The following is a 20,919-nucleotide window of genomic DNA, read 5'->3' on the forward strand; positions in this document are numbered from 1 at the left end:
AAAAGATGAAGATACTCCTTTCCGACTCATTTACTTCACAAATGATACTGTGTCTTTCCTGGGGCATCACACCCAGAGGCACATGATATCTATTTACCCTTCATTGGTAATGTTCATTTTGATCACTGTTGAAAATGTTTGGTTTCTCCATTTTTTTCCTTTAAAAGAATTTTTAAAAAAAAATTTTAAAGGGGCGGGGAAGGGGCAGAGGAAAAGGGAGAGATTCCCAGCCAGGCTCCACACACAGGGCTCAATCTTATGACCCATGAAATCATGATCTGAGCCAAAATCAAGAGTTGGACTCTTAACTAACTGAGTCCCAGGCACCACTTCTTATTAATTTTGACACACAAATTTCCCTAGATTTTAAAATGAGAGCTCTTTCAAGCAGACTTCTATGTATTGGTATATGGCTCCATGTTTTTTAGACACTTTTTTGCTTTCTGACACATGGTGTTCCATATTTATTTTGTACTTCTCTGCCCAGTTCTTGAGTTAGCCATTTTCCCAACAGCACGGGTCTCTTTCATAATTTCTTTAGAAACCAGGATCTGGATAGTAGGTGTGTTCATTTTTATGGGGGATTTTTTTTTTCTTAAAGATTTCATTTATTTATTTGAGAGAGAGAGAAAGAAAGCACAAGCAGGTGGAGGGCAAAGGGAGAAGCAGACTGCCTGCTGTGCAGGGAGCCAGATGTGTGTGGGGCTTGATCCCAGGACCCTGAGATCTTGAACTGAGCCGAAGCAGATGCTTAACTGACTGAGCCACCCGGGGTTTCCCCGCTATGGGAGTCTTAAGGTCTTTCAGTGATTAGATCTATGAAATATGAAACCATGAGTTTTAACTGGTTCCTCCAATTCCATTCCACCCCCAACAAAGTCCTTCCTTGCCTTTCCCATTCCAAATTTATATTTCCTTCCCCCCAGTAGGAGCTCTAGCTCCCAACAGTGTCAATGTCATTTACTCTTTTGTTTAATCCTGCAAAACACAGAAATTATGTCAATATTGCTATACTCACAATGTTATGAAAAAAAAAACAATTAAAAACAATTTAATATTTTCTCTTGTTATTTTGTTCTTTTTTTTCCTCTTTAGAAAAAAGTCTAGTATCAAAAGATACTTGAATAGCTCTTCCCTCACCCTTTAGTTAGGGTGTTTTTTAGTTTATTGTTGTTCATATACACTTATGTTCTATTTTTATATTATCCTGTTTTCTTTCCCATCCTTGTTGATTTAATTTTGTGTTTTGAATTTGTAGATAGTTAACAAGAGCTCACATGTTAAAACACTGCCAACAAAATATACTCATGGAAGTGTCACATTATCCTAGTAGGTAAGCAATTTCATTATTTTCTGATTTATCCTTTCCATGTCTCTTTTAGGAAAAATAAGCATAGATATATGTTATTTCTCCTTCTTTCTCATCAAAATGTACACAAAAATAATATATGTATGTTGCTGTAGATACTAAAAAATAGTGTATATGTTACCATTATTTCACACTGTCCTTTTTATACTTACCAGTACATTCTGATTATACTCCATATTACTTTATATAGTTTACTCTTACTTTTGAAATTAAATTGTGAATTGCTAGTTATTTTTCATCAGTATTTTTAATATAGTATCCTATTATTTTTTGGAATCTATTCATGCTAATGTGCAATCTGCTATCAGGATAATTGTTATTATTTGTGGTTACTCGGCCTTTCTTTTAGTTCTTATGGTTCTGCCAATTCATTAATATGTACTGTGGTGTAGATTATTTAGAGTTTTTTTTATTCTAAGGATTTTATTTTTTTTTTAAGTCAGGAAACCCCTCTGATATTTTATTTGATTTTTTTCCCCATTGCTTTCTTCTGTAACTCCTATTAGATTTATGTTGGAGCATCTCAATGTATTCTCCACGATTCTTAACTATTCTTCCATACATCTTTTTTTTTATGTTTATACATTCTTATTTTTTTGAATTTTATTTTATTTTTTCAGTGTTCTGAGATTCATTGTTTATGCACACACCCAGTGCTCCATGCAATACGTGCTTTCCTCAGTATCCACCACTAGGCTCACCTAACCTCCCACCCCCTGCCTTCTAAAACCCTCAGTTTGTTTCTCAGAGCCCACAGTCTCTCATGGTTTGTCTCCCCCTCTGATTCCCCCAATTCACTTTTCCTTTCCTTCTCCTAATGTCCTCCATGTTATTCCTTATGGTCCACAAATAAGCAAAGCCATATGATAATTGACTCTCTCTGCTTGACTTACTTCACTCAGCATAATCTCTTCCAGTCCCCTCCATGTTGATACAAAAGGTGGGTATTCATCCTTTCTGATGAAGGCATAATACTCCATTGCATATATGGACCATATCTTCTTTATCCATTCGTCTGTTGAAGGGTTGGCTCTTTCCACAGTTTGGCGATTGTGGAGTCACAGTGGCAATAGTGGCCATTGCTGCTATGAACATTGGGGTACACATGGCCCTTCTTTTCACTACATCTGTATCTTTAGGGTGAATACCCAGTAGTGCAATTGCAGGGTCATAAGGTAGCTCTATTTTTAATTTCTTAAGGAATCTCCACATTGTTATCCAAAGTGGCTGCACCAACTTGCATTCCCACCAACAGTGTAAGAGCATTCCCCTTTCTCCACAACCTCTCCAACACTTGTTTATTGTCTTTTTGATTTTGGCCATTCTAACTGGTGTAAGGTGGTATCTCAATGTGGTTTTGATTTGAATCTCTCTGATGGCTAATGATGGTGAACATTTTTTCATGTGTCTGTTAGCCATTTGTATGTCTTCTTTGGAGAAATGTCTGTTCATGTCTTCTGCCCATTTTTTGACCTGATTATCTGTTTTGTGTGTGTTGAGTTTGAGGAGTTCTTTATAGATCTTAGATATCAGCCCTTTGTCTGTAGTGTCATTTGTGAATATCTTTTTCCATTCTGTGGGTTGCCTCTTTGTTTTGTTGACTGTTTCCTTTGCTGTGCAGAAGCTTTTGATCTTGATGAAGTCCCAAAAGTTCATTTTCGCTTCTGTTTCCTTTGCCTTTGGAGACATATCTTGAAAGAAGTTGTTCTGGCATATTTCTATTTTTTAAAAATCTCTGTTGTTGTTCTCTTTTCAACTGTGTTCATTTATGGCTATTATCATAGCCACTGTTCTGGTATTATTCACGCTTTTTTCGTATCGTTGGATCTTTTAAATTATGTTATTCTTTCATTTATATTTGACCATTCTAACATTCTAATTTGAAAGTTTTTGTCATACTGTCTCTTAAAATTAGTTTCACAGGAGTGAATTCATGTTCTAGTTGTTGATTTCACTTGTTGCCTTTCTTATCTCTAGAAGTTTTCATCAATTTTAAAATTTGGGCTGATGTAATCATTTTGAGTCAGAGGGATTATTTTTGTCTCTCTTCCTTTCTGGTCAGTAGTTGATAGTCTTACAAGCATTCAAAACTACCTCCCATGAAAATCAAGTCCTGAGCCTAATTTTAAAATGGCATGTTGGGGCTTCAGTTGTATGGTGATTTTAGAGATACTGAGATCCAATTTTTGAGGCAATGAGCTGTCTAGCTCAGTTCTACATCAGGCAGTACTTTTATAGTCCTACTTCATTGGGTTCACAGCTTCCTATAAATCATAGTTTTAGGGATAAAATTGGCAACCTTTATGCTTGAGGATACCCCCACACATAGCAAATCCCCAGCCTCAAGCAGTGAGCATAGTTTTTGTCACTCATCTTGCAGGAACTGTTTTATCCCATTATTCTTTGACATCTAGCTCTCAGGGCCAGCAGGTCTTCTGACTCAACCCCCTTCTCAATATAAACTTCTGTTCTGTTTCTGAATATAACTACATATTTATTATCTCCAGTCTCAATTTTCATGTGAGGGTCTTAAAATGTTAAGTTGAAATGACTAGTTTAAAACCACATGGTTAATGAGTGAAAGTACTGGACTCAAATCTAGGTTTCCTGGCTTTAGATTCCATAATTTTTTTGTGACTCCAAGCAGCCTTTCTGTTGGCTTTATTTTCCCATCTAGTGTTTTTCCAAACTTCTACTGAGTTTAGATTTTTTTTTTCTGATTTAAGCTGATTTTTTTCTAGTTTTCTAAATGAAATGAGGGTACTTTTTCTTTCTAAAGACATCATGTTATGGTAGAAGGAATCTTAAGCTCTATTAGAATTATCTGGGTTCTGTTCTTGGCTGGGAAATTTGTTAAGTCTCTAGGCCTCAGTTTTCTCTTCTACAACACTAGGTGGTTTGGCTGAGATGAACTCTAAGTTCCCTTTCAACTGTAAAGTTTTCGGACTGCACTTTTTGTTTGCCCCATTCTCAGCAACATGTAAGTTTTTGACTGAATATCACTTAAATTTTTACTATATGTGCATTATCTGTCACTGTTCTTTTTTTTTTAAGATTTTATTTATTTATTTGACAGAGAGAGATCACAAGTACGCAGAGAGGCAGGAAGAGAGAGGGGGAAGCAGGCTCCCTGCTGAGTAGAGAGACTGATGCGGGGCTCGATCCCAGGACCCTGAGATCATAACCTGAGCCGAAGGCAGAGGCTTAACCTACTGAGCCACCCAGGCACCCCTGTCACTGTTCTTTATATGAAATACTCCTTGACAAAGGAATGACAAAATAGAATGGGCTCACCAGCATGAACAGCTGGTTAGTGAGTCATTTATTGGTTCTATATGGAACTTTGCTGTTAAGTTCTGGACTTAATGGTCTCTCCTTCCCCTTTACAAATGCATAGATTATTACTGGGGGTTATAAGGTAATGTAACTAAGCAACACCTGCCCAATAATTTTCAAGAAGATGTTAATGGACAACTTAGGCAAATTTATCACTGTTTTTTTCTGGAAATAATAGACCAATACCTGAACTATCAATCAAATTAATAGCTAAATATTGTGGTATTGAGTGAGATTACAAAAAAAGTTAAAATACTCTATGAAGACAAATGGACAAATACTTCACAATAGACTATCTATGATTAGCCAATAAGCACACAAGAAAGTGCTTATTGAAAAGAAAAACCACAGTAAGATAACCTACAAATGGCAAAAATCCAGGAGACCAATACTAAATGTCAGTGATGATGTGGAGCAACTGGAACTCTCATACCTAGCTAATGGGAGAGTAAAATGATACATGGCTATAGAGATGTGTTCTTCAATTTCTTATAAAGATAAACATGGATGTACACCATGACTGAACAGGTATACCTCTAGGTATTTATTCAAGGTATATGAAAACTAAACTAAAAACTCAAACAACAGTGTTTCTAGAAGACTTATTAATAAAAGCTAAAATCAAGGATAATATTATTATTAATGACTGGAAAAGGATATAAGAAACTTTCTTTCATGATGAATATATTCAGTATTTTCTTTGAAGTTGTGGTTATACAGGTGCACAAAATTTTCAAAACTCATTGAACTAAACACTTCAGATTTATGTACTTTATTATTTGTTAATTAGGCCTCAATTAAAAATGTGACTACAGAGAAATTGATATGTTCCAGGCTCTGAATCTAATTGAGCTTATCTGCTGCTAGAAAATATTCACATCTCACACTTTTCAAACACTCAGTATTAGTTAGTTATCAATCTGCATTGAAATGCAAAGTATCTCTTATTTAGTAGATATTTTATTGGGCTTTGTTTTATTGGAGAACTGAGAAATTGCACTGTCAACCCTATCCCTGAAGAGACACAAACATATAGTGCTTCAAATTTAATGCACTGTGCGTCAAGCAAAACCAACACCTCTTCTCAACAAAGATGATCACAGAGCCATTTGCCAATTAATCTGCTTTGAAGAGCACTATTGGTCTAACTATGTTTCTCCTGAAACCCTTTTCCTTAAAAATGTGTTTCTGTAATTAGAAAGTCTTACAGACAGATTCTTAATTTTCCATATACCTCTTACTGAATGAGGGGAGGAAAGGAAAATATAAGATTAGCCATGAAAGCTCTTATCTCTAGCTAGATTATGGTCTAAATTCCTTTGTCTCACAAAATTCTGGAAGCTCTTCAATGCTGTGTACATTCAGGGCTGTATGAAGAACAATGGTCTAGAGGTGATGGATATATCATGCTGCATTATGTACTTAGTAACTCATGGCTCTGAATTTAGGCATACTTGTATTTAAATATCTTGCCTTCACCATACACCAACTGCATCACTTTAAACAAGTTGTCAATGTCTTAGCGCCTATGTTTTTATTTATTTAATTCTGTACAATAGCAATATGTGACATATGTATGATATGATAATATATGATAATTGATATGTACTATATCACATCTGATATATATGATAATAATATCTACTTAAAAGATTTTGTTCTTGTGACTTTAGTAAAGCAGTAGTGTGATGTTTGGTACATAGTAGGCAGCCATATTATCATCATCATAGTAGGCAGCCATATTATCATCATTTGCTTACTTGTTTGTGTCCCGAGGACCTGGGTTCTTGCTTGGCTCTGCCATCTTTGGCCACATGATATTGGACAGATCATTAGTTGACATCTTTGAGCCTAATGTGGCTTTGGAGTAGATTAACCAAGAAAAGATGACTGTGTGGAGCATGATGCTTGGCTCAATGTCGACCTTCTTGACTTTTTTTTTTTTTTTAAGATTTTATTTATTTATTTGTCAGAGAGAGAGTACACACAAGCAGGCAGAGTGGCAGGCAGAGGCAGTGAGAGAAGCAGGCTCCCTGTTGAGCAAGGAGTTCGATGTGGGACTTGATCCCAGGACCCTGGGATCATGACCTGAGCCGAAGGCAGCGGCTTAACCAACTGAGCCACCCAGGCGTCCCTTAACTTTTTTTTTTTAAATATACTTCATCCAGGAAGGAAAAAACCTAGAAGCATGTGAGGCTTCGTCTTAGAAGGCCAGGCAACAGTTGGTGAATCTTGTTGACTGACTTCTTAAGGCTGCAGGAAGTATTCTGGGCTTTGTACACATCCACGTAAATGGAGTCTCAACAATGACCCCAAGTCCCTCATGTACCTGAGCTACAGAGACATGTACCCTCAGGTGTCCTGCCACTCACTGCAACTTGGTTGAATTGATTCTGTTTCAAGCTTTACAATTTACCTTGAATTTCTTGAGCTCAGAGAGGTAAATTCCAGGGGTTAGAAATGCAGCTATAGTAGCCATCAACTGTATGACTGACACTAGAAAAGACCAGCAAATTAATTCCAAGCATAGCAGAATATTTGACTGCTTACAATATCTCTCCTGCATTTACACATGCACACACACACACACACACACACACACAGCAGAGATCTACCTGCCTTGGTGTCCAGTCACATGCATAGAAGGGGAAAGATGAAATTTGGGTGGGAACAGAGCCTGAGAAAAAGAAGGACAAGAAAAAAGGGGAAGATGGTAGGCTCATTTCTTATATTTTTCCACTGACTGGGTTTGAGCGCCTATAATTAGCGTGGGCTGTGGAGGGAGAGGGCAAGGAAGCTGGCAGGTCTGTTTAAAAAATATTTTGTGAGATTCTTGGCACAGGCAGAACCACTGGGGCCCAGGTGACCAAGGGTGGCACTGAGCTGGGAGGAGGATCTTCTCACTGACGCTGCCTGGAAGCCAGCAGAGCCATGGAAGCAGAGGCCTGGAAACTTTGACGACTCTGGCGTGGACGTGGGGTTCTTACAGGGGCTGGAGCAGCAGCGGTGAGGCTTCTCCTGGGGGGTTCGTGGGCAATCCAGGAGACGTAGCAGAACCCAGAGCGGGAGAGGGAAGGCCAGGGCAGGTGCTTCTGTAGCTGGCTGACTAGTTCGGGGCCTGTTGCAAGTCTGTTCAAGGACCCTCAGAACCAGCTGGAGCAGGGGTCAGGAGACTTAAATTTTAATACCAGCTTTGCCTTGGACTTACTCTGGTGCCTGGGACAAGTCATCTTCCCTTTCTAGATCTGTGTTTTGCCCGCTGAAAAATGAGGGTTTGGGGTTTCATCTGAAAGATCTCTCCCAGGTCTTAACATTTTCTCCCTCCTAAGTGTATTATTCTATTGTCACTAAATTAAACAGGTATTTTCCAGATGCCTATGTCAAGTTTCTGTTGACAAATTCTAGACAGAGCATCATAAGCTTGGGATGTTGTTGTTATTATTTGTGTCTTTCTTCTTACCGGATAGTAGGCTTTTTAAACAGGGGAGGATTACCTGATTAAGCCCACTTCAGCCATTCCTGTAGCAAGAGCACATTCTGCTGCAGGAGAGCCTGTTGCTAAATAGGAAACGCTGGTATCCTGCTTCTTATATTTTACCTGGAAAAAAGCAGATTTTAAAGGTTGTGGCCAACTCTAATTGTTACATTGTATGACTTTTATCATAGAGGCTACCCCATGGTACATACTCTCAGTATTTGCTGAATGAATAAATGAATGGAAACAGTTGAACCACACACTTTAAATCTTAATGCTCAGAAAGCATTGTTTTCTGCATCTATAGAACATGTATCTTAACTTCTTTATTGCCAACTTCCCTCTGCTTTTCTGACACCAGAAGTTTATTTGCAGCTTTAATACACTTTAATAACATGAATATTCGGGTTTTTAAGTATATCACATCCTCCGAAGTTCTCTTGATATAAAAAAAATGTGTTGCTTCTCATTGGCTACCAGAATTGTAAAAGAAATCAAGACAGGTAATATATGCCAAGAAAATTTGAAAGACTTCCTCAGATACCCGGTGGAACATTTTAATGCTCACAGTAAGTCAGAGACACTGTTTGAGGAGTCCAGTATTTTGACCCTAACAAAGAGAAGTCAGGGTCATTCTACTTGACCTTGACTCTAATATTTGTGTTGTTTCCCCAAATCCCAACTTTATTTCAGTTATTTATAAATGTCCTTAAGCTGTTAATAAAACGTCTCTGTCTTTATGTGGTCAGGCCATTTCCTACACCCCATCTACATACAGAGAGTATTTGTGATTTAAGTTTGAGGTGAGGGAAAGGAAGAACTGTAGGATTTTAAAGAAACTCTCGAGTAGTGAGTTATAGGGGTAAGTTAGTCTCACTTACTTGCTGTGACACTCGAGTAAATAAATTCTCCTTTTAGGACATGAAATTCTTCTTTGCAGTGAGGTGATTGGACTAAATTGCCACTAAGTCTTCTCCAAGCCCTAACATGTTCTTTCTTTCTTCTCTCCCTCTCTCAGATATATACTGACTTCTTACAAAAGGTACAATTAAGACATTTTAGTTTGGATTTATTTCTTCTGTGTTCATAAGTCCAAATTGACTGCTTTGGAGACTATTTTTTATATTTAACACCAGGGTTTGTTAGTCTTATGGAAGCAAATGGGAAGGCATCCATTAAAAAAAAAAATCAGAGTATTTCCTTAAAGGTTTAATAGAGATCATCTATGAAATCACCTGACATTATTTTAATGGAAAGATAGAAAGATCTCTGGTATTTTTTCTTAGTTTTCTCTTTTGATCACTTGCTATTCAAATTTTTCACAATTCTTTTGGAATCTGTTTGGAAACTTATAGTTTCCCAGGATATTATATTCTCCATTTTGTCTAGATTTCCAAATTTACTGATATAGCCTATAAATAGTATTTTCTTAATATTTTCAAAATCTCCTCATATTGGTAATAAAATTCTGAGTTTAGTTTTTCATATGGTTGTATCTTCCTTCTCTTTCTTTGTAAGATTTACCAGGAATCTGTCTATTTTATTAGTCATTTAAGAAATACCTGTTGGAGTTATTGATCAGCCCTAAAATATATCATATATTTGTTACTCTTCAGCAGTCTTTGGATTTATTTTATTTTTATTTTATAGCATTTTAATTGGATTTATAGCTAATTTATTTTCAACATTTCTTGCTTATTATTAAATGCATTTAAGAACATACGGATTCCTCTCAGTGTTACTTTGTTACACTGGCTACATCCCATAAGTTTTGATATGGGCATCCATTTCTAAGTAGATTCTGAATATTTAAAATAATATTTAAAATTTTCCAAATATATAGACTTCCCTTTGTTTCTTTTCAAAGAGGATAGCTACATTTTGTTTTTAATTTCTAATTTTCATTGAGGTCAGAAAATCTGATATAAATATTTATTGCTTTACAGAATTTACTGCAATTTATTTGTGCCTGACAAAAGGCTGATAATTTACACTCTTTAGTTGAATCATTCAGGTCATTACTTGGTTTTGGTCTACTTACAATGTCAGTTATTGAAAGAGATGTATTGAAAACCTTCACTAAGTTTTGGCTCTGTCATAGTTGATGGCCTTGTCTGCCTTGAGTCTGTGTTATTAGGTACATAGGAGCTTAATAATGGCTTCATTTTCTTGATCAATTGTACCTTGCATCAGTTGGGAGTATTCATCTCTGATATTTTAAAATATTTTCATCTTGACTTCTTTTATATTAACAGCCCTGCTTATAGTTTTAGCATTTTACCTAGTATACCTTCCAAATGGATTAAATATCATTTTCAACTCTTTTTTTGTTTTGGGTATGTCTTTTGTAAATAACATGTAGCTAAGCCTTATTTATTTATTTATTTATTTATACAATCTGATTTCTAATGGGAAAATATACTACACATTCTTTTACTTTGATTAACAACACTTTTGCACTTTCTCCTTTTTACTTTACATTTTCTATTTACGTTTTCTATTTTTATTTACTATTTCTATTTACTAGAATGAATTATGAGCTGGCTTGGCACCCCAAGCTCTGTCACATGAGATGTTTGGTAGTGCTGAGTTACATAAATATGATGTGCTTCATTTCTTCGTCAATAAAATGAGAATGACTATTATCACATCTACGTCTTGACTTGTTCTAGGGATTAAGGAAACTGTTATATATAATGTATCCAAAATTTGGTCTCAGAAAGAGTGAGTACTGAATAAATGTTAGCTATTTTATTATCATTATCCCACGTATCTCTCCACTTGTATTTGTTGAGTTAATCAAGCTTCCCTTCCACCCTCTATCTAATCTATCTAAGATATTTAATTTTTATTCTTCTAACAATTACCTTTGTTTATGTTACACAGTACTTTGAAAATCAACTTTAGGAGACATCATTTGCATGTGACACCAGGGACACATTTTAAGTGTGTATTTTGGTTGGCAGCAATGTCCACAATAATCAAACTCTGAAAAGAACCCAGATGTCCATCCACAGATGAATGGATAAAGAAGATGTAGTGTCTATTACTCATCCCTCAAAAAGAATGAAACCTTGTCATTTGCAATGACGTGGATAGAACTAGAAGGTATTATGCTAGGTGAAATAAGTCAGTCAGAGAAAGACAAATACCATATGATTTCATTCACATGTGGAATTTAAGAAACAAAACTGATGAACATAAAGGAAGGGAAGGAAAAATAAAATAGGATAAAAACAGAGAGGGAGACAAATCATAGAAGACTCTTTTTTTTTTTTTAATTTATTTATTTGTTAGAGAGAGCGAGCGAGTGAGCACAGGCAGACAGAGTGGTAGGCAGAGGCAGAGGGAGAAGCAGGCTCCCCGCTGAGCAAGGAGCCCGATGTGGGACTCGATCCCAGGACGCTGGGATCATGACCTGAGCCGAAGGCAGCTGCTTAACCAACTGAGCCACCCAGGCGTCCCCATAGAAGACTCTTAACTATAGGAAACAAACTGCAGGTTGCTAGAGGGGAGGTGGGTGGGTGATGGGTGATGGGCATTAAGAAGGGCATTCGATGTAATGAGGCCTGGGTGTTATATGCAACTGATGAATCACTAAATTCTACCCTGAAATTAGTAATACAGTGTATGTTAAATAACTTGAATTTAAATAAAACCCAAAGAGAAAAATTTACATTTAATAAATTTTAATAACACTTAATTATCCCCCAAATTGAGATATTGAACATTCCCCTCATCCCCCAAACACTTTGTACCCTTCCCATACAGTGCCTCTCCCACTTCCCACCCCTGCCTCTTTCAGCTCCAGGTAACCACGAGTATGCTTTCTGTCACTATGGGTTAGCTTTGTCCTTTCTAGAGTTATGTATATGTGGAGTCAAGACAGCATGCAGTCTTTTGTAACATACACATTGAAACATATTTTGCTACTATTATCTCGAGTTATGCAATATCTCTAATCTTCCTTAAATGAGAGAAGAACCTAAGTAGTTTTTCCCTTCCCTCTACCGCCTGCCACTTTGAGATTATCTGGGACTTGAGTTATATTTAGTTATAAATATTTTAAAATTATGCATCAAGAGTTATTTAAACCTAATCTAGGTTTTCTGCTTACTTTCCACTCTTTCTCATATCTTATGTATTATTTATTCTTTGGGTTTTATCCATTCTTTCAAATGCCCTCATGTTCATCTCACCTCACCCCCATGAGGGCAATAACTTTTCTGAATCTTTGTAAACCTGCATATGACTTTATTTTGCTCTCTGTTTTTACTGGTAGTTTATATACCAGGTACATGTTCTAAGCTGATCATATTTTCCTTCCTTTTCTCCTGACATCCGATTTTGCCAATGAGAGTTCTGATCTAGTGCTGAGAGAGAGCACCTCAGATGGGGCTTTTAACTCACTTTCCACTTAGCCAAATCGATTTCTGCTTTTCTATCCATTAATCTTCCTCACCCCCTGTGATCAGAACTTCAAACTCCAAGCCGTTTAACACAGTGCTCTGCTCCACCAACGGCGACGAGCACACACAAACCTTGTGGGTCTTGTCAAACTACAGGTATGATTTTAGTCATTCTCGGGTGAGGCCTGACATTCTGCTTTTCTAACAAGCTTGCAGGCCATGGGGGTGTGGACCACACTCTGAGAAGCAAGCCTCTAGCTTCCAAGTCCTTGAGGGTGTGATATTCTCCTTAATCTTCCTGAAGATAGTAATTGGTGTCTTAAATGTCTTCTTATTTGTTCTCTATATTAACTTTATTTCTTGAACGTTAATACTCGTATTTGTTACATTTGTAGTTTCTCTTCTGGTGTTAGTTTTTCTCAAATATTTTTCTTTTCTTTGCTCCTTTCCTTTTCCTTTTTCCTTTCTATCTTTTTTTTTTTTTTTTTTTTTTTTTTTTTTTTTTTTTTTTTTTTTGAGAGAGAGAGAGAGAGCTGGGGAGGGGCAGAGGAAGAGGGAGAGAGAGACTCTGAGGCAGGCTCCATGACCAGTGTGGAGCCCAATGTAGGGCTCCATCTCAAAACCCTGAGGTCATGACCAGAGCCAAAATCAAGGGTCAGATGCTTAAACAATTGAGCCATGCAGGCACCACGTGCCCTCCTTCTTTTTAAATTCCTGGTTGTCAAAGTTGCCTGTTGCTTACCTGTTCCTGTGTCTGAGGGCAAGGAGCAGGTAGGCGGCTCACAGGAGTGCATGGTAGCTTGGAGAGCAGGTGTGGGGGTTCCACCACCTCTTTCACTTCAGAGCTGAAGTTCATTGCTTTAGCCTATGGGTGAAACCAACTATCAACTGTTTAGTACAACCTGGGGACAGGGCTGACCAGCACAGCTATGGTCAGCTATATAGCTCTACCACCATAATATATCATTGGGATGAGGGTAGAAGTAAGGAAATTGGCATTATTGAGTGCCCACAGCATAAAAGGCACTGTTAGGTGTTACATGTATGAATCCATTTAATGGATGGAACTTGACAAGCTCTGAAAATCGAAACGACCTCAACTCTTCCTCTCTGTGTTGTTAATGCTCTCTAACTTACTTATATTGAGGAATACAACTTCTCTTTACTCTAATCATATCCTCTTCTCCTTCTCCAATTCTGTGAGTAGGTGGAAGGATGCTGAAGACACAGAGATTCGTCTGTATGAAATTGCCCAAATATTCCAGGATAATTGGATAATACCGAAGTCAAAGCCCGTAGAATGGCAAGTGCACAGAGTAAAGAGATTAAGAGAGAGATAAAAGAAATAAAAACTAGAAGTCAGGGAAAATGGTAAATGAAGAAGAGACAGGGAAAATGGAAAGGGGAACATGAGTTAGGGTAAACCTTGCACAACAGGGGGGAATTTAGCTGCATTTTGCTTGGTATTAGTTTTTGACCTCCCTTAAATGCTTTCAGATCTCTGCAAACAAGAAGATTAATTGAGTAGCTTCCGACATTCAGAAGCAGTTCTCACTGCAGTGACCTTACAGACATAAACCAGGAGAAGAGGAGGAATATTAATTTTGGCTTACCAAAAGGCAGATTTTCATAAGGTTATTGGAGAGACATCTTGTTTTGTGTTCTATGGATTGTTTCTGAGCTGAATAAAATGGTCTCTTATTTTGTGGGCTTACAGGGATTTTATGGGCTATTTATGTAGACGCCAAAGAGGAAGCCATTTAAATCTTGGAACCTGACTGATTTGAATTTGCAGCTTAATGTGATCTTTCTTCTGAAGGATTTTTCCTATAATTTTCAGGATGTGGATGGACAATGGAAATCCAGGTGAAGCCCCTTGTATTTTAGGTTCAGGCCACTAATTAACAGTATGTGCATTCTGGGAAATTTTAAGCTCATACTCTAAAAATATGTTTCCCCTGTTTTTAAAGGTATTTGGTTTATAAAGAAAACATAATCACAATTTTCCATATATATCAAAATCTGTTTCTTTAATGTGAGATATTTGCTGTGTCTCTAGGAGGCATTCTAATTGTCCTCAGTTATGATCAGACAGTGCTCCTCTTGGTAAAGAGAGCAGCCTAATCTAAAGGTCATGGTCAGAGCAGCCCTTGGGTTACTGGCTTTGTTTAGGTCTATCTCCTTTTAATCAATTGTTCATTTTTCAGTTTGTCATTTGAGTCTCCGTCAGAATACGGTCTCTGAACAAAATGAGGGCTCCTACTTGGCCCAGCCCTACTGTTCAAGTCTGGAGACACAGAAATCATTCTTCTAAGTCTCTGAGTGCAAGGGTCACCAGAGTCCTATAGTGAGACAGATTTGGAGGTAGCATCCCCCAGGGCATTATGTGTGCTCTGACAGGGTTATGAGAAGGGTATCCTATGAGATGGGTGGAGTGGGGGCCTCCCTGCCTGAGTAAGTTGAAGCCCAGGCCAGGCAACCTTCCACCTGGATCTCACAAGAAGAAAGATGTTTCCCAGTACAGTTAGTCCTTTCTTACCCTTCCTCAACCACTCCATAGCTGCCCCTTCCTGCCCACCCCCCAACCACCCTGCTGGATCCCCCACCTTTAAATTTCTTTATGAACAAAAAATACCTATTCCAAGTGCTCTGAGGTTCCCCTTATGTGGTGCTTAGGAAGTCCTGGGTTGACCAACTGTTTCAGGTCCTTGGGTTTGGAGTTCAACTTGCTATTTATGCTGCTGAAATCCCTCCACCTCATCACTGGCTCAGCTTGCATCTGAAGTTCACATCATTTGTTCTGGTGACCACAGCTCTGTGAGATATGGCGCTAAAATTCACCCAAGCATAAATGATTCTCTCATGGTGTCACTTGTATTGACAGCCAATCCCAAAAAGGGGAAGTGTTTTCAATGTGGGCATTTTTAGACACGATGGGTAGGACTGCATCTCTGTGCATATCGGTGATGATGGGGTGGCAAGAGAAGTACAAAATGTCCTTCTTTAGAGCTGATAATCCCTCACTGTTATCCATCATTGAAGCCTTCCTCCTTGCTCTAGTCGAGGTGGGAAGCAGGCCCATCCATCCTGGAGGAGTGTAACACGCGACCTTAGGAAGTGATTGGCATCAGTTTTGCAGATGGTCCCTCGTTCCAGGGCATCATATCAGTCTTGTGTCATGCGTATTGATTGTAGCCTTTCTTACAGAGATTCTGATTCATGACTAGGGTACCAACGTGATGCTTTTGTTCCCTGCTTGTTGAGGAGTGAGAGAGCATGTGTAAAGGGAGGCGGAGACTTACTTGGTCTATAGTAGCTATTGTCTTGTTTGTCTACAAGGTTTTGTCTGCAGTGAAACAGGACACTTTTACCTTTTGACTGCTGGTCCAGGAAAGGCTGCTTGCCAGTGGCAGATTTGGGTACCAATGACTGAGAACATTTCTAATGGTGGAGAAGGGGAGATTGGGAAGTCATAGAGCAGAGCATAGAAAATGTGTGGCATATTCAAAATTGGGTCTTGGAAATGGCCAACAGACTCATTAAAGAATGCTCAAATCACTAATTATCAGGGAAATTCAAATCAAAATCACAGTGAGATATCACCTTACATTTGTTAGGAGGCTGTTAACAAAAAGAGAAGAGACAACAAGTTTTGGTCAGCCTGTAGAGAAAAGGCAACAGTTGTGCACTGTTGGTGGGAAGTAAATTGGTACAATCACAGTGGAAAACAAAATGGAGGCACTGTGTGTTATACTCAACTAATGAATCATTGAACATTATATCAAAAACTAATGATGTACTATAACTTGGCTAATTGAATTTAAATAAAAAATGGAGGTTCACCAAAATATTAAAAATGGAACTAACATATTATCCAGCATTTCTTCTTCTGTATATGTCCAAAGGAATTAATCACTCTGGAAGATATCTGCACTCCCACGTTCATTGCAGCAGTAGTCACAATAGCCAAGACATGGAGACAACCTAAGTGTCCATAAACATGTAAATGGATAAAGAAAATATGATGCATATTATAATGGAAAATTATTCATCCATAAAAAAGAAGGAAATCCTGCCATTTGTGACAACGTGGATGGATGTTGAAGGCCTTATGCTAAGCAAAATAGACAGAAAAAAAGACAAATGCTCTATGTTCCCCATTGCACGCAGAATCTAAAAAAGTAGAACACAAAGAAGTAGAGAATAGAATTGTGATTTTCAGGGGCAAAAGGGTAGGGAGAAATGTAGAGATGGTGGTCAAATGGTATAAACTTTCTGCTATAAGAGCAGTAAGTTCTGGGGATCTAATGTATGGCATGGTGACTGTAATTAACAATTCTGTATTATACATTTGAAAGTTATTAGGAGAGTAAATCTTAAAGTTATCATCACACACACAAAATGATAAGTATGTGAGGGGATGGAAGTGTTCACTAACCTTTTTGGGATAATTATTTTGTGATGTATAGGTGTATCACATCATCACATCATATACCTTAAATTTCTATATGTGATATACCAAAAATATCTTAATGGAAAGATGGAAAAAGGTGAAAAAAAATTGAGGCTTGGCATCATATCTCTTCTTTACCCTTGCTTTCAGAGTAGTGCATCGGGCACTTATGGAATGTCTTTGCTATGACAGACACTATGTTGGGTGTTGGGGATCCAGAGACAAAGAGGACAGAATCACAGACTGTGCATTCAAGAATGAGTGCTATGTATCTAATTAGTCTTTATCCTTTAAAAGTCCCTTGAATCACTCCCATCATTTCCATTCCCTCTTGAAAGCTTCACCATCGCTCAGATGGAGGTCTTGTCTGTGCTCTGTACTTAGGATGTCACTATGCCCTCTCAGTCATGGTCAGATGGGTCTCTCTCCCCCGAAGGCCTTGTTCAAGAGACTGTGAGGACAAGAACAGCATCTTTTTCCTCTCCAAATCCCTTTTGCCCTGATCAGGGAGTGGTGTTAGGCAGAAGTTCTTCCAATGATGAATCTCAAGGCTTGTGTCAGTCTCAGCCTTCTTCATTCAGTGGCATGTCATGTCACTCAGTTGGGGCAGAGGAATATCAGCCAGGGCCTGACTTAAGAAGGAATGGTCTGGCAAAGGAGACCTTGAAGCCAGGTCAGGGCCCGGCTCTGTCTCTAATTTGTACTATATATGAATCTTCTCACATTTTTGGCCTCTATCAACTTTCTCCACACAATTTTCTCACATATATTGTGGTAAGTAGGGGTGATGAGACACAGCTAAACCCACCCATGGCCTAGCCAATCACTGTTTTCATACATAGGCTCATCTAGCAAGCATTTATGGAGCATCGGCTCTATAGGAGGCTTTGTGCCTGCATCTCCGTTGTGCCTGATGGAATGCTTGCACTATTCAATGTACCCTCCGCTCTCCCACCCCTATCCTCTACCCTCTGCTTGGCCTGCATCAATGCTCCCAGCCTCTCTGTTTTTTTGTTTTGTTTTCTTAATGCTCAGTTTTTGTTCAGGCTTCTCAACTGTCACCTCCTCTGTAAAGACTTTTCTAGGTTCTCTTACCTCCAACCCAAGTAGAGCGTTGGTGCCATTTCATTCCTTCTCTCTGGTGGCACTCCTGGACTCAGATCACAGCTATTCATCCCCATGCCTTACCCTCCTGCTACACTGTGAGGGCTGTAAGAGCTGGATCCCCTGTAGTACTTAGCATGAGCCTTACCCATACTTGAGCCCAGTTAACAAGTATTGCACGGATTTATCTCTGCTTCCTTCTAGAATAGTCTACAGGGGTGGGGCTCAAATATTGGGCCTCAGGACTCCATTCCGCTCCAAAGAGCTTGTGCTTTTGTGGGTTATATTTATTCATATATATGTGTTAGCAATTAAAACTCAGAAATTTTTAAAAATTCACAAATGCCCATATTTTCCAAAAGAAAAAAAATTGGTATCATTGTACATTTTTTTCAAATCTCTTTAAAATATGGTTTAATTGAAGACTGGTAGATTTTATCTCCTATTAAATTTGCAATAATACTTGGTTTAATTGAAGTAGATGAATGAAATCCTGCTTTGTACAGATACAGAGCTGGAAAAGAGTGGGAGAGTGGGTTATTTTCCTAGTGTTTTCAGATAATTGCAGACATTTTTCTTTTCTACTACATCAAAACCCAAGATACGGTAGTTTCTTAGAATTTAGTTGCCTTGTGAAACTTGGAACCTATTAGTGAACACTTTGTATTCAGTTATGTTAAAACCCACTAGTCTATCTTGCATTTTCAGTGGCTGTTTTCCCAGGCATGGTTTTGTAACACCACGCATTGGTCATTTGGAAAATACCAGTTCACTGACTTACACCAGTCTTTCAAATGTTGACATATTTCATTCTAAAAATTCAAATAATCACATTTGTCAATATTACCACTGATCTAACCAGAAAAGTTTTAAATATGGGGAAACAGTTCAGTTTATGGTGTTAGATACACACATTTCCAACATTTTAATTTTTGACTGAAAGCTCAGATTTACCTTTGGCAAAAGGTGCTATTTTGCCCTGGAAGTGACAGGCTCACTTTGTTCATTATTAGGAAAACGCCTGCCAAATACACAGGTTTAGACAACCACAGTTTGTCAGTCATTCTTCCAGGTAAAACTGGAAAAAAGTGATTGGTAAAGCTTACATCTCAACTGCATAACTCCTTTTCCTTGAGGCAACCGTTAGACTTTAGTATGTGACTGAAGTACTTTATGCATGCTTCTCACCTTGCTGCGGAATAGAAAAAAAAAAAAAAAAGCATACTCGAGGCTTATTTTCAGTTTAATAAAACTTAATCTATATTTAAAAAATATTTTTAACTGCTCCTTTATGAGTATTCTGAAGTAAAATTTATTTAAAAAAAAAACTGTTGTTCATGGCTGTGAAGATTACAATGACTGGGAATCCAATTTGGTTTCAATGCCTGGATACATGCTAACCCTCTCCCTTCCTCCCCTACACCCCCCACCCCCCGTTTTACCCCTTGTGGTGTTTACACCACCAGGTCGAATGTTAACACAGTAAAAATGACAAAAAAAAAAAAGGCAAATAATGTCTTTTTATAATGTTAGCATTATGGTGAAAACAATTTTGACCTTGTAGGCCCCCTGAAAAGGTCTCAGGGACCCCCTGGGGCTCCCCAACCATACCATGAGTGCTGTTAATCTCCTGGTTTCTGTATTCTTCTCCCTAGACATTATTTGTCTTCACTAAGGGTGAGAAAAAGACCAATTCCACTAGATCTATACTGAAGATTTGGGGAGGGAGATGAAATTTTTCTCCTTGATGTCACCGCTTTCAACAATTTTTTTCTTTCCTTGAGGTACATAGGATATCCTTCCGCAGGAGCTGATGACCTATCCAGAGGAGCATACAGTAGTTGACACTGATGAATTGATTGGGTCCTGAGACACCAAGAAGAGGCAGAGAAGACAAGAGAGTAGGAGTAAGGAAAGCACAAATGGGAATAAAACTTGAAGAGAGAGAATTGGAGAAAGAAAGAGAGAAGACCTGAGGAGAGCAAGCAGGAAGAGAATAAAGGAAGAGAAAGAGAGACACTGAGAGCAAAGCCAAGAAGATAATGGGAAGGGGTTCCAGAGGTGAGGGCTCTGATGAATCCCTCGGAATCAAGGGATCTGGGTTCAGCAGGAGCACAACTGGCCTTGACTTTGCAAGTCACTGTCCTCTCTGGGTCTCATGGATCCCCTTCTGCAAAAGGAGAGGGCTGGGAGGGGAAGGAGTGGTCCAGAAGGCCACTGCACAGGGGCTCTAGGAGTCCTTGCGCTCCCCAAATTATGGGCCAAATTTCCAGGGTCTGCTGGTTTTTGCCTAGGGCAAGGGAGTGGCTTGTTTTGATCAGTTACTCAAAGGTCTCTTCACCAAATTGTATAAGCCACTTACATGGATCGTTTATGATCTTTTCTAACCCTAAAACTTTATGATTCTTGCATGGAAGGGGAGCCTGGAAACTGATACTAAAATTGTTCTCTGGCTCTAGAGGTTCTCCTTCATTGTCTCCTTTGACTCTGAGCAAAATTCAGTATGAAGTCTCTGGCCTCTATAATGATCTGTTCTCTCCTACGTAGAGGGAGAAAAAAAAAAAAAAAAGGAGCAGCCGTCGCTGGGAGTCCTGAACCCTGGTCACACTGCAGAGCCCAACAGGTAGGACAGGTGGGAAATCAGAGTGCGGGGGGCCGCGGAGCACAGCAACAGCCCGTGGTGTGCATGCAAACAGAAATGGCTTCACTCTGCATGCCAGAGCCACAGCCCCTCTGGTCTCAGCTTGTTGACTTGGTCCCAGGGAAGGAACAA

The 20,919-nt window shown here is 38.6% G+C and overlaps 1 long non-coding RNA gene across 1 annotated transcript in view; it reads left to right on the forward strand.

Moving 5' to 3' along the window:
• Positions 1-7,582: 7,582 nt before the first annotated feature.
• The window catches only part of LOC308351752, a 65,960-nt gene continuing 52,623 nt past the window's right edge, over positions 7,583-20,919 (forward strand). Inside the window, exons 1-3 of the long non-coding RNA XR_013967602.1 lie at positions 7,583-7,711; positions 19,939-20,207; positions 20,694-20,769. This is a non-coding gene — a long non-coding RNA (uncharacterized lncRNA). The remainder of the gene's footprint in view (positions 7,712-19,938; positions 20,208-20,693; positions 20,770-20,919) is intronic.

The sequence above is a fragment of the Martes martes genome, assembly GCF_963455335.1.
Source record: "Martes martes genome assembly, chromosome: 1".
Taxonomy (NCBI): domain Eukaryota; kingdom Metazoa; phylum Chordata; class Mammalia; order Carnivora; family Mustelidae; genus Martes; species Martes martes.